The sequence below is a fragment of the Xenopus laevis genome, chromosome 3S, assembly GCF_017654675.1.
Source record: "Xenopus laevis strain J_2021 chromosome 3S, Xenopus_laevis_v10.1, whole genome shotgun sequence".
Lineage (NCBI taxonomy): Eukaryota > Metazoa > Chordata > Amphibia > Anura > Pipidae > Xenopus > Xenopus laevis.
This window is the reverse complement of record NC_054376.1, coordinates 15,481,604-15,495,916: the sequence shown is the minus strand read 5'-3', so window position 1 is coordinate 15,495,916 and position 14,313 is coordinate 15,481,604. Positions and strand designations below refer to the sequence as shown.

Sequence of the window (14,313 nt, the reverse complement as noted above, 5' to 3'; positions counted from 1 at the left end):
CATCTTGTGCTGAACTAGATCTGTGTATGCTGACACATTTTGGTGACTTTTAGCGGCTTAAAGTGGACCTGTCACCCAGACACAAAAATCTGTATAATAAAAGTCCTTTTAAAATGAAACATGAAATCCAATTTCTATTTTTTATTAAAGCATTCATAGCTGCTGTAAGGTCATTTCAAAATCTCCGCTGTCAATCAAATATTGTCTGCACCTCCTCTATGCCAATGGCAGACAATTACTTTCACTTTCCATTCAGCACTTACTAGATGTCACAGCTCTCCCCACGTTCCCCCATTCTCTTAACCATTTAATTCTGTAGCCAGGGCATGGAAATGGACATTGGGTTCCCCATTTTGGTGCACAAACAAGATTCTGAGATGACACAAGGCTTGCCTTAATAGCAGTGTCCGCAAAATGGCTGCTGCCTGCTTGCTATTATTTTGAAATCCCAGACTGAAGGAAACAAGATTCAAATAATTTATATAGTGCTTGACTAATGTGATAAAATAGGATTTTGAATAATTTCTTTGGGTGACGGGTCCCCTTTAAGAAAGTAACAGGTTACTATAGGAATGCATTTACTATCTGAAACAGTCTAGTGAAGCTATGGAATCTATTATCCAGAATGTTCTGGATCTGGGGTTTTCCAGATATGGGTTATTTCTATAATCTTGATCTCCATACATTGTCTACTAAAAAATGACCTAAACATTAAATAAACCTAATAGGATTTTTTAAGGGTAACTAATAAGAATTAATTATATCTTAGTTAAACCAAGAACAAGGCGCTTCATAACTTTTGAGCACCAGAATTATAAATTAATATGTGTCGGAGTATATCATGATGTCACAAAAAGAAGCAGTTGAATGCCTCAAGCTATAAAAGTCCCAATCTATGTTTTTGCCACGTTAGCCAAATTAAAAATTTATAGGAAAATCAGAAATCTATTGGGCACCTTTTAAAATCCCATTAGGCACATTTAAAAATCCAGGCTATGTGCATCAATAGGCCTAAAGAGAAAGGCCTGTTGATAAAGTCTTCTTCTGGCAAGCCTGCATAGACTTGTGTTATGATGTGATCATATGCCTGGGAGCCAAAAAATTGACAGATTAGGCACAATGTGTGGGTGACTAAGAAACCATGGTACAGTAGATGAAGTGCTTGCTTCCATTATTTCCTGAATAATTTTAGCTCTCACAAGCTACGGTAGGTATTAAATGCTGATATTGTAGATGTACAGTACAAGTCAGTAGGAGCCATAATTTACTGTTTACCAGCATTATCTAGCATCCCAGGATTCAGAGAAAGCTTAGAGGTGTCTGAAAGAAACCTCAGACTCTATTGGGAAATAGCCAAAATAACACCCTACTGAGAGTCACAATCCTAGCGCTGCAGAGCTTTAAAACTGCTGAAAAAAATGCAAATCTTAGGCTACATACATACTGGGACTAAGGTGAACACATGCTCAACTCGGGGGATATTTTTGATTAGTGACAACGGTTGGGAGAATGGAGAACAGTGAGCAATCACTGCACCAAAAGCCATTCCAGAGTCATATAATCTAAAACAGGGATGCAGTTCACCAACATCATCAGATTGCCATCTTTGGTAGAGAAAAAGAATTTAGGACAGAATGCATAGCAATGCTGCAACAAGAGAGGGATTTGTCTATGACACGGCACGGACTATGGCACAGCAATATTATGTGACTAAATCTTGTTGCCTTTGTAGCCAACCATTAGAACACAATGCATGTTATCTTGTAACATATCCCCAATATATATTTGTGTGTTTTCTTTTCCCCACAGCACACCAACAGCAGTTTACATTTTTTTTCTCTTTGTGTCCACTCTCATAGCTACAGCCCCAAAAAGCGGAATGTGATCAACTAAGAAATGCATGTTTAAGTACACGTTGGTAGATACTCTCATAGTTAATGCTTTGCAACAGATTAAATATAATTTGAATTCTTCCCTTATAATGGAAAAATATGTATGTCAGGGCTGGATAACTGGAGGATTGCTGGCCAGATGTCGCCCTGCAGCAGATATGTTTGTCCCCCAGACAGCCTCAAACATATGCTATTGTGGCTTACCAGTCCACTGTATGAGAACGGCTGGATAGTACTCATGTATGTATGAATGTATGTAATACAGGTATTGGACCTGTTATGCAGAATGCTTGGGACCTGGGTTTTTTTGGATAAGGGGTCTCTCCTTAAAGGGATACTGTCATGTGCAAAAATATTTTTTTCAGTTAACAGTGCTGCTCCAGCATAATTTTGCACTGAAATCAGTTTCTGAAATGCGCAAACAGATTTTTTATTATTTAACTTTGAAATCTGACACGAGGCTAGACATATTGGCAGTTTCCCAGCTGCCCACAGTGATTTGACTTGTGCTCTGATAAACTTCAGTCATACTTTACTGCTGTACTGCAAGTTGGAGTAATATCACCCCCTCCCCCCCCCCCCTCCAGCAGCCTAACAACAGAACACTGGGAAGGTAACCTGATAACATAATGCTGGTTTTGCTTCCAATAGGGATTAATTTATATCTTAAGGTAGCTATACACGGCCAGATAAAAGCTGCCGATATCGGTCCTTTAGACCGATTCGGCAGCTTATCTGCCTGTGTGTGGGGGTCTATGACGAATCTTCACGATCGATATCAGGTCAAAAATCGGCCTGAAATCAATCGAGCAGGTTTGATTTTTCCTGGGATAGAGGACCGCATCAGGTAGTTGATGCAGTCCTATGACCTGTAGGCGACCATTCCCTGCATTGTATTCTGATCGTTTGGCCCTAAGGCCAAAACCTGTTGCTTGGACTGAAAATGGGCATCCACACATGGATCAGGTGTAGGTCAGCATGGCCCCCCAGTGCACCTGTCACAATTTTGCACAGAGGCTGGGCACCAGTCCCTGACTGCATCGTTGGTGGAATTTGGGGGGTGGATAGCAATGCCTCAAGGTTGATATTTTACCTGCCTGGCAGGTAAGAATTATGCTTAATGCCAATTTACTAACATGAAAGCATAATAAAAATATAGGCATGCTGGTAATTTCTTTTTCCGGAGAAGGAGGCAACCCAAGGGGTGGATTGAGATCAGGTTGTCAAGTCCCTTCCCAATTTTAGGCTGGGTTGAGAAGAGGAAGGTTGGAGCTGGTGAGGGCCAGGAACTTCTCAGCTTCTCAACAATGCAGTATATTATCTAGGGCATCTTCACATTTTTCACAGCATATATCGTTTTAAACAAATGAAGCAAACATTTGCAAAAACATATACAGTAAAAAAAAACCAGTTCAATATGAGGAACTTGTGTTTCAACTAGCACAGACAACAGACCCAGCAGATTAAATATGATGGGAAAGTTGTGCCTAAGGGCCTCACAGAGAAAGAAAATAGTTCCAAGTAAGAAGGACAAGCACCCACAGGATATTTTTCCATTAATAGAGTCAAGCCCTTTTATAAAGAATGAGAAACTGCATATTTCCACTTTCGTATCAGGGCCGGATGCACTATATATATATAAAATAAATCTTGTGTATTATTCTTTTTCCTACATGTTTTATAATTAAATAGATCTGCTTGTGGCACCCGGTGGCGTACTGTTGCCTCCCAGCTGACCACTACGGCTGCTATTGACTCACCTTGATTTTCCATCTGGTCTCTGTGATATCTGCACCGTCTATACATCTATAGCTCATACTCCCATAGGGAACGCTGCCTTGCTGTCTATTATTCTTCATAATAGCTAGTGCCAATGGCATACACATGCAGCGGAATGGTCACATTACTGCTGGACCAGCGAAAAGCTTTGCAAGTGAAAGGATTAAAATTCCATGATTGCCTTTGGGATGCAAAGTTTTAGGTTTCATGCAATGTAATTCTAAACACACTTCCTTTACGTCTGCTTTATGCACATGTCATTAAAAACTGGGCCACAGCCACAATATATTTTCTCTCTTTAGATTGAAAAACTGGGTTGGGTATTTTTTCAAGTCAACAAATGCACAGACAGAACAATAAACTTGCACAATATGTGCCGACTGTCTCCATATTAAAAATAGCAGATATTCCACAAAAACTCAAATACTGTCTGATATGTGTTCTTATTTTATGCAAAATATTATAGGTGGACTCCCCAAACTTCAGCTACCGGGGGGGGGGGGGGAATTTATGGTCCACCACATCCACCAGAACACCCCACATGGAGAGCCCACTAAATGCAGCTAAATGTAATAGGTGTCATATAGCCCTATGGTGGAAATAAGAAAGGTCTCATAGGAATTCGCCTTGGCTGGGGCCAAACAGGAGATTCTATGGTGCTTTGGCAGGCCTGTCATTAAAGGGGTTGTTCACTTTTCAAATACTTTTTTCAGTTCCGTTTTTTTCTGATTGTTGTCCATAAAAAAAAAACTTTTTCCAATTACAGTTTTTCTAATATTGAAGTATAACGTTTCATTTTCCACCTTCTAAAGCAGCTCTGGGAGGGGGTCGTCGACCCTGTAACCTGTTCTAACTTATACATTTAGTTGATACATTTCTTATCTTTGTCCCTGTTGAGCAGAATCCCTGAGTCTAACAGGCAGCTGTTAGAATTGATACAATAGTTGCTAATACTCCAGAGATGCTGATGAGAAATGTATCAACTAATTGTTGCAAAATTGTAACAGTTTAGAGTCTGCACCAGAATTACTGAGCTGCCAGACTCAAACACCAGAGACACAGACATCAAACTTTAAACTTAGATTATGGAAAAACAGAAAAAAATAAAAAATGGAAAGTAATTGAAAATCTTTAACTAATGGCTCAATGATCTTTTTGTGATTCTTGGTTACACTTACATTCCCTTGTAAGTGCACACCAGTGTTTCACTAGTGCAAAGAGAGTAATTGCGCTCTCTTTTCAGTGGAAGAGCCAAATTTGCGGTTTAAAAACTGGAAATTCATCTCTTAAAGTTACCAGGAGCGGCTTTTTGTCACCCATAGTAACTTGTTCAGTGCTGCTGCCTGAGGCGAGTGTTTCCACCCTTCTCATTGCATTGCCCCAGCCAAAGATAATTTTTGTGCAGATGACCAAAAGCATATTTAATCACGCACATAAAAATCATCCAGAAAGTCATGATGTGTTTCACACACAGCAATCCAAATGATCAAGTACCGGTAGTAATATTACCAGGAGACTTCGACTGTGGTAGCACAGATCAGGATCAGACTGGGAAAAGACCTGGCAGGCCCCGGCCCTCGACGGCCCAGATCCACTCCCACCTGCCTGGCGCTCCCTGATCTCGCCCGCCCTGACGATAGAAGAAAATTGCAGGCACGTGTTGGTCAGGGAGGAAGGCAGATGGACGAGGGTTGAGGGCGGCTCGCGAGGGGAGCCCTGATTTTGGCTAAGGGGGCAGCCCCGGTGGACCTGGACCCCACCTTTCGACACTGGCACAAATCTCCTGAACTGCTATGGCCCAAAAATGTCAGCAGACAGAACAATTAGGCCCCAGACCCTGTGCCACCTAGGCTTAGGGGTATATTTATCAAGGGTCGAATTTCAAATTGAAAAAGACCAACCGAAATTAAGTCAAAGTTTTTTTTTGGTCGAATAGGTCTGTATTCGATTTCCCCAAAACAACTTTGATTTTTCCACCCATTGACTCCAAATAGGTTCTAGGAGGTCCCCCATAGGCTAAAACAGCCTTAGCATTAGATGACATCACAAACAAAAGGGGCACAATTCAACTGAGACAACCCAGACATACCCTTCTATGACCAATTTACTTTTTGGAATGTTCAAGTGCACACCAGCTTAATAATATACACTTTAGAAGAGTTCCTGAAGCACACACATTTTACCGGTGAAGTGCAACAGTACATTATAGCATTACATGTAGCAAAAGCCAGTGGATTGATAGACCTGTAGAAGAACAAAGTTGCTACATTGTTTTAAGAAACAGAGAATAGAAAGGGATAAACAAATACTCAATATTTAAAACAGCATTTAAAAACTAGTCCACTTTTAATTAAAGCATGCTGAAAAGTATGTTTTTTGGTGGACATCCCTTGTACTGGAAAAAACACAAAAACTACTTTGACCATACCTCAATGATATAATAATATGTAGCAGAAATTCTAAACCCCTCCAATTCATTTTCAGTGTCAACATTTATTTCTGAGCTGCCATTTCCCATTCAAAAGGACTGCTTGGGAACACCAAAGGAGCAGTCGCTGCCTATCATAGGTGTCATAGGCAATGCATTTGCCAGTCTCTTTGTGCAGCTGTCAAGCCTGGAATTTTAACAGCCATAAGGTCATTGAGCCCTAATTACCAACCAAACAGCAAGAGGAATAGGAGAAGGACTCAATGGAAAGATAAGCAGTTCAAAATAAGAACTGTAATAAATCTGAAGCCTGCTAGTCTGCCTTTGTTTTGGTAACTTGGGTCAGTGACCCTGACAACCAGAAGCACTTTCAGTTTTAAACCAGGAACACCAGAACAGGAAGGCTCAAAATCAGCTGAAATGTTATGTCTACCTATACATGCTTAATAGTTGACTTGATGGTGAACTTCCCCTTTTGCCAAGCTCTATTACTTTTGGCTACAGCACCTCTTATAACTGAAATTACTATAAAGCAAGGAACAATGGGGCAAATTTACTTACCTCAGAATTTGCGCCAGCGTTGACCTCAACGCACTTTGGCAGGCGTAGATTTGCCAGGGCAAATCCAAAGTTGCATACAAGTTACTGATCATTTGCGAAGTTGCGCTAGTTAGACTACACATGTGCCCACAGTATAGTTTAGGTGCCATATGTTATCAAATGTAGGGGGGAAGGAGGGTACCCTAAAAAAAAAAAATTTGCTCTTTTTCAGCCTTTCACCCTATAAAATGTAAAAGACGCCAACGTTTTTTTGGGACTTAAAAAAAATCTCAACTTTTTTTGAACCATCCCTATCTATTGCACTTTGGCCTTGTCTGAGGTGGCGAAGTAAAGTCTGGCACAAGAGGTAACGTTCACGAAAATTTGCAAGTTAGTGAATTAGCGTAGTTACGTCCCTTCGCCATAGCGCAACTTCGCCTGACGTAAGGGTGCGAAGTAGCGGTAGAGTAGGTCCACCTCGCTAGCAAATTTACGCCAGCACCAATTAGTAAATCGGCAAAAGGACGTCACACTGGCGAATTCTCGCTAGCGTTAGCCACTTCGCCCTTTAGTAAATTTGCCCCAATCTATCAACATTTTACTGTTTACAAAATCTAACCTTTGTTTTACCCGGATCATAGCAGAAGAGCTAGCATTAGTGGAAGGATAGATTTCCATGTGCATGGTCAACATGTGTATGAAGTTTGGACAGACTGACACTGTCTTTCCCAGCTCAGCCCCCCCCCCCATAACATGCAGGCAGCAGATGTTACCCCTTGGATGCACTATGCTGTATCACAAGAACGACTGAACTTTCCTCCATTTACTTTAATGGTAGTTGACTGGACTGTGCTCTCTTGGGTAAGGCAACTGTAGCTTAGAAATGCAACCATGTTTCCCAGTGACAATCCCTGACCCAAAAGAGCATTGTGTGCTCCAGGCGACTGCCGTTTAAGCAAATGAAGGGGCAGTTCAGACCATTTGCACAGCTCCAAAATGCCAGAATCACCCCATGTGTTGTGTATGTATTTCCACTCGGATATTTCCCATAAAGGGCGATAAAAGAAAATAGTCAAGGGCACAGAACACAATACAGAACATGTAGATTTTCAACAAGTTTAGGGACGGAATTTTCCATTTCACACCTGTGCTCATGACTTAAGGCTGCAGCCTGCTATGCTAACCAGGGAAGCACATATATATGTATATAATACATAGAAAAATATACAGGATAACAAAACTAGCCAATATCCAGCATGCCCTGCTTGAAGGCCAATGTATTGCTGGTCATTTCTGTTCTATTCTCTTTACTGACCTGTTACAAAGGTTAAACTCCTTTGGCAGCGGTCCCAGGGCAGCAATTATTAGCCTGTGGTATACCTTCCACTTTTGCTAACTAGTCCCTAGGCTTATCTTTGTGCTCAGACTCCCCCTCTCACTCCAATGGTAATGCTCTGGATCTCATATTTACCAGACTCTGTTCAACCTCCAATTTTACTAACTCCCCATTTCCCCTCTCTGATCACAATATGCTCACATTTCAACTCTCACTAACTCCTAGGGATGTAGCGAACTGTTCTGCGGCGAACTTGTTCGCGCGAACATCGGCTGTTCGCGTCCGCCGCAAGTTCGCGAACGTCGCGCGACGTTCGCCAATAGGCGTTCGCGTCAAATTCGTTCGACCATTCGATCGCTAAAATTGAACGATTTTCGTTCGATTCGAACGAAAATCGTTCGATCGAACGATTAAAAATCCTACGATCGTTCGAATCGAACGATTTTCGGATGTTCGAAGTTCGCGAACTGTTCGCATTTTTTGCCGGTGTTCGCGAACGGCGTTCGCGAACACATACTCGGCGGTTCGCTACATCCCTACTAACTCCCTCCTCACCCCCTGCTATTCCCCAAACACGTACTTACCGTGACTTGCAAGCTGTAGACGTGTCACATCTCTCTTCTTCCTTTGACTCTCTTCACTCTCAGCCATCTCATGTCCTAATGTGGCTACCTCTGTCTACTATAGTACTCTCACCACTGCCCTAAATGAGCTTGCTCCTATAAAAACTAAACGTTCTCGACCCAAACCACTTCAACCTTGGCATACTGCTCATACAAAAGCGCTCCAAAGACACTCACGTGCACTTGAGCGTCGCTGGCGCAAATCCCGTTCAGAATCAGACTTTTGGAGCTACAAATCCGCCCTGCGCTCCTTTAACACCAGCCTCTTCCAAGCCAAACAAACATACTTTACTTCACTCATTAACTCCCTTTCTAAAAAACCAGCACAACTTTTCTCCACCTTTAACACTCTCCTTTCCCCTTCTCCACCCCCTCCATGCACATCTGTCTCTGCTCAAGATATTGCTGAGCACTTCAAAAACAAAATTGACACTATCAGAAGGGACATTACACTACTCAACCCCCCTAGACTTCCACCACCCTCCCTGCACACTGCCCAGTCTCTCCTGTGCTCCTTCACCCCTGTCACTGATGAGGAAGTCTCAAAGCTTCTGGCCTCTTCTCACCTTACCACCTGCCCGCTTGATCCAATTCCCTCGAAACTTCTCCGCAATACCAATCCTTGTCTAATCAAAGCCTTAACTCACCTATTTAATCTTTCGCTCTCAACTGGACTGTTTCCTTCTCAACTAAAACATGCTCTTGTCACCCCCATTCTGAAAAAACCCTCTCTTGATCCCTCCAATCTTGACAACCTCCGACCTATCTCTCTGCTACCTTTCATCTCTAAACTACTTGAGCGCCTAGTCTACAACCGACTTACCTCATTCCTCTCTGACAATAACCTGCTGGCTAAAGCCAACAATCATTTCTCACTACTAATACTGCTTGACCTCTCAGCCGCATTTGACACTGTAGATCACCCTCTCCTCCTCCAGTCCCTCCAGTCGTTTGGCCTTCGTGACACAGCCCTGTCCTGGTTCTCTTCTTACATCACCAATCGTTCCTTCAGTGTCTCCTACAATGGAGTATCATCTTCTCCCCTACCTCTTTCTGTTGGAGTTCCACAAGGCTCTGTCCTGGGACCATTACTATTCTCCCTCTATACTTCCTCCCTTGGCAAATTAATAAATTCGTATGGTTTCCACTACCACCTCTATGCTGACGATACTCAAATCTATCTCTCATCTCCTGATCTCAACCCAGAACTCCTAACTCGCGTCTCCTCCTGCCTGTCCGCTATCTCTACCTGGATGTCGCAACGCTACCTTAAATTAAACCTCTCTAAAACTGAAATGGTTCTCTTTCCTCCAAGAAACACCAGTAGCATCCCCGAAGTATCCATCATAGTTAACAATTCCACTATCACCCCCTCTCCCCAGGCCCGGTGCCTTGGGGTTATCCTAGATTCTGCCCTGTCATTCACTCCTCATATCCAGTCACTTATTAAATCATGTCACTTCCACCTAAGGAACATATCCAAAATACGATCATTTATTACCCAAGACGCTGCCAAAATTCTTATTCACTCTCTCATCATATCGCGTCTAGACTACTGTAACTCTCTTTTAATTGGCCTCCCCCTCCAGAGACTGTCACCTCTCCAGTCCATAATGAACACTGCTGCGAGGCTCATACACCTCAGCAACCGCTCATCCTCTGCCTCGCCATTCTGTGAATCCCTGCACTGGCTTCCGTTACCTTTCAGAATCAAATTCAAATTAATGACACTGACTTTCAAAGCACTTCACAACTCTGCTCCACCCTACATCTCTGAACTCATCTCTATATACTCACCCACTCGCTTACTTCGCTCCTCTACTGACCTGCTACTCAACTCTTCTCTCATTACCTCCTCACATGCTCGCATTCAAGACTTTGGAAGGGCTGCACCCCTCCTCTGGAACGCTCTCCCACGATCTGTCCGACTTTCTCCCAACCTTTCTGCTTTCAAAAAATCTCTGAAAACGCACTTCTTTCGAGAAGCCTACCCTCACTCTGCTTAACTACCAAACGCAACACCACATACAACACCACATTTCTCACCCACTTACTTCGATCTTGCCCACTCCCACACCTTGTGTATTACTCCCTTCCCTTTAGACTGTATGCCTATGCATAGGGCCTTCCTCACCTCTTTGTACCTGTATTGATTGTGATGTTTGTTACTCCATATATTCTATGTATGTAATTCATGTGATGTAGTTGTATAATCACAGTTACTTTACAGTGCTACGCAATATGTTGGCGCTATATAAATACATTTTGATGATGATGATGATAGTTCTTGAGTTATCCTTGACTGTTACCAGAAGGATTCTGGGACTTGTAGTTCAACAATGACTTTTCTGACCATTCAGCTAGCAAAAGACAGAGACAGCTACAAATAAGCAGGGTTAAGGTGGCCACACTATAAGATCCGCTCGTTTGGTGAGGTAGCCAACAGAGTGGATCTTTCTAATATGCCCACCAACGGCAGGGCAATATCGGGCTAATCCGATTGTTCAGCCCTAGGGCCAAACAATCTGATTACAACGATGGGAATGGGCGCAGAAGGGATGAGGACCGAATTAACTAGCCGATGTCTATTTTTGGCCAGATATCGGTCGGGGAGAACCCAAATTGGCATTTTAAATCTGACCGTGTAGGGCCACCTTTAGTTAAAAAAAAACAAAAAAACAACTTGTATCCCCAGGTGGTAAAGTATGACACAGGGGGCTGTTTTGCCCACTGTTGCCTATGGCTATATAGAAGTGGCAAACAAAACAGCCCTCTCTACTCTATATCAATAGGGTGCTTATCATTCAGAAGCCTCTGAACTGATGACAGGCAGAAAGGGGCGTCTTGTCTACTGCTGTTCTCTGCCTCAAAACAGTGGCAGTAAAACAACACCCCGTCTCCCATAAGCCTTCTTATAGATCAAATACAACACAACACAGTATAACTATTTGCAAATACACATTCCTGTATACATTTCATAAACACTGTGCATTTACACTTGCCAACAGGAAGTAACGAGTGCAAGAAGAAATACTTCCCCGCACCTTGTCATAGCATGATAATCTCGCCAGGACTTCAGAATGGTATTACAGCTAAGATTTATTTCAGCTTACTAAACATGCATCACAATTTCATTATGTATCGATTTATAAACCTTATATATAAATAACTCAAAATAGGGGAAAAACACTCTTTAAAAAAAAAAATACATGCGGGCAAATTTAAATTCAGTCAGGCTGACAGCACAGCCCTCCCTTAATTGCCTCTATAAATTATATTCTCTCCAGTGCAAGTCTTCCCATGTATCCCTGCAAGGCTCATTCCATGAACCTGCTGCTGCTAAAAATCTACCCCCAGGATCTGGCCTAGGGTCTTATTGATCCCACATTCAGCTGCTAGAACACGTCAGGCTTCCCCTTACACTACTGTACCCAGTGCTTCTCTATGCAACGGACTCACAGACATAATTATACATCCAGACACCCAAATAGAGACTCAATGCAGTCTCGTGGACGTTCTCGCTGTAGACGGCATGCATGCATATGGGTGTGCATATACATAAATTCCCATTACCCGATGGGTATACGACCTGTAGCCCTTCAAATGTTGTTGAACTGCACCCTCTGACACAGTGGTGCAAATCCTGAACAGACATGGGGTGCAATTGCACTAGGACAGCACTGTGGTGGCCCCAAGGAGATGTATTTTAAGAAGCAGTAAATAACGACGGGGACAGTAGTGGACAGGGGGAGCCCCAGTGTTAGTTTTGCATTGTGGCCTGCAATGCTTTACGTTAGTTCTCTGTCACCCAAGGGTGATTAAAGGTTGCTGGGAGTTGTAGTACAACAATAGCCAGAGGTACAGGGTAGGCTAGCCTTTCCCAACAACAGATGCACCCAGCTACTCAATTGTGGCCAGTGTATCCCTCTGTCTCTGCACTCAGCAGCCAGCCAGCTATTTATCTCACTCACAGTCATTCTCTGCCCTGGCTCATTGTGAAGCTGCCATGCAACATGTGTATTTCATAGGTGCTCTTAAAGGGACGACATGAAAAACCCCACCGCTTACCTGTTGTGTTCATGGCTATTCCCCCTCCAGTCTCCAGCTGGGCCAAGTCCTCAGTCTCCCCGTGCTCCCCGTCCCTGCCACAGTCAGTCTCTGTGCTGGGAACAGAGAGGCTCACACAGGCTGCAAGGGAAGCCCAGAGCCTGCAACACAGACAGAGAGAGAGAGGGGGGAGGGGACTGAGGGGGAGGGGGAGGAGAGAAGGGGCAGGATGGTACATCCTTCACAAAGGCAGTGCTAATGCCCGTTAACTAATTCACTGCCTCACAGGACAGGTAAGGGTGAAGACACACAGAGCTACTATTCCCAGCTACTTGTCATGGCTACAAAATAGACAATAGTAATAATTGGCTTTGATAAGACACTACGTGTCTATGTTTTAGCAGAGAATATTCTCCAAATTGTCTATTGCAGGGTATTTTTTTTTTGGCATTTTGTAGCTGTTACTAGTAGCTCTGTGTTTCTACTCTTCACCCTAAGGCTTGTGACACACGAACAGATTTGGGGAAATTTAGTCGACCAATTGCCTCTTCTTCTGGAAGTCAATATTTCCGAACTGCCTTTGCGTGTTTTCCCGTCTGCTATAATGAAAAGTCGCCTGCGCTAATGCACACGCGGTGCTTCGTTTTCCGAAAACGAAGTCGCCCGAAGTTGCCCCGAATCTGCCTGTGTGTCACAAGCGAGATTCGGGGAGATTAGTTGCCCAGCAACAAATTGCCTCTTATTCGAGCAAATAATCTCCCCGAACTGTCTTCCTGCCTGCTAGAATCTAAATCGCCGGCAGGATGGTACTCAGAGCACCTTGTTTTCCATAGTCGCCCAAAGTTTCCTCATGAGGCCACTTCGGGCGACTAAGAAATAAGAAGCGATTCGAGTGCCAAATTAGATAGCCCCGGAATCTCCCTGAATCTCCACATGTGTCTCTGCCCTAAAGGAACGTGACCAGCCTGTAACCTGGCCATAGACTTGCAGATTTTAGCCTCCTATCCGACGATTCACGATCGCCTGTCGCAATCTTCCGACCTGGAACTAACCATTCACATTAAATAATGTAGTTAAAAGAACAAATCAGACGATGTTCTGGCCGTGACATCAATCGTACAAAATGTCTGACAAATAGTGGTTACAGTCACCCATTGATAGTCATACATGCAAAGAAATTATCGTTAGCCGACAGAAATCTTTTGATCACTTAAACGACCAACCGCCATGGTTCAAAAAATGGCAGGACGATTCGCTTGTATAAATAAGAGAGTGAAGCTACTGCTGCTCCTTTCTTTGGGTCACCTATTATTTGCCATTAAATATTAAACTTGATTAAATGATTAGTAAAAGGGGAAGTAAGAAACTATTTTAGGAAGGCAATGTATGTTTTTTTCTAGAAAAAGTGACACCCTAAGAACAGAGACAAACATTCAGATTCGGGGAGGTTCAGTCGCCCGGCGATTAATCGCCTCCTCTTCGGGCGACTAATCTCCCAGAACTGCCTCCCCCTGCCTTCCCTCTGGCTAGAATGTAAATCGCAGGCGGGATGGCACTTGGATCACTTTGTTTTATGAAGTTGCCCTGAAGTTGCAAAGGAATTTCCAGCCTTCCCAATCACATATTGACCAGTAAGGTTAACAGTGTCACTATTGGATACAGGGACCC

General features: G+C 43.2%; 1 protein-coding gene across 1 annotated transcript in view; it reads right to left on the bottom strand.

The window, feature by feature from the left end:
• Nucleotides 1-12,859, bottom strand: part of ndst1.S (N-deacetylase/N-sulfotransferase (heparan glucosaminyl) 1 S homeolog) — a 67,818-nt gene extending 54,959 nt beyond the window's left edge. The window contains exon 1 of the mRNA XM_018254240.2: nucleotides 12,667-12,859. The gene's annotated coding sequence lies outside the window, so the exon portion shown is untranslated. The remainder of the gene's footprint in view (nucleotides 1-12,666) is intronic.
• Between the last annotated feature and the right edge of the window lie 1,454 nt (nucleotides 12,860-14,313).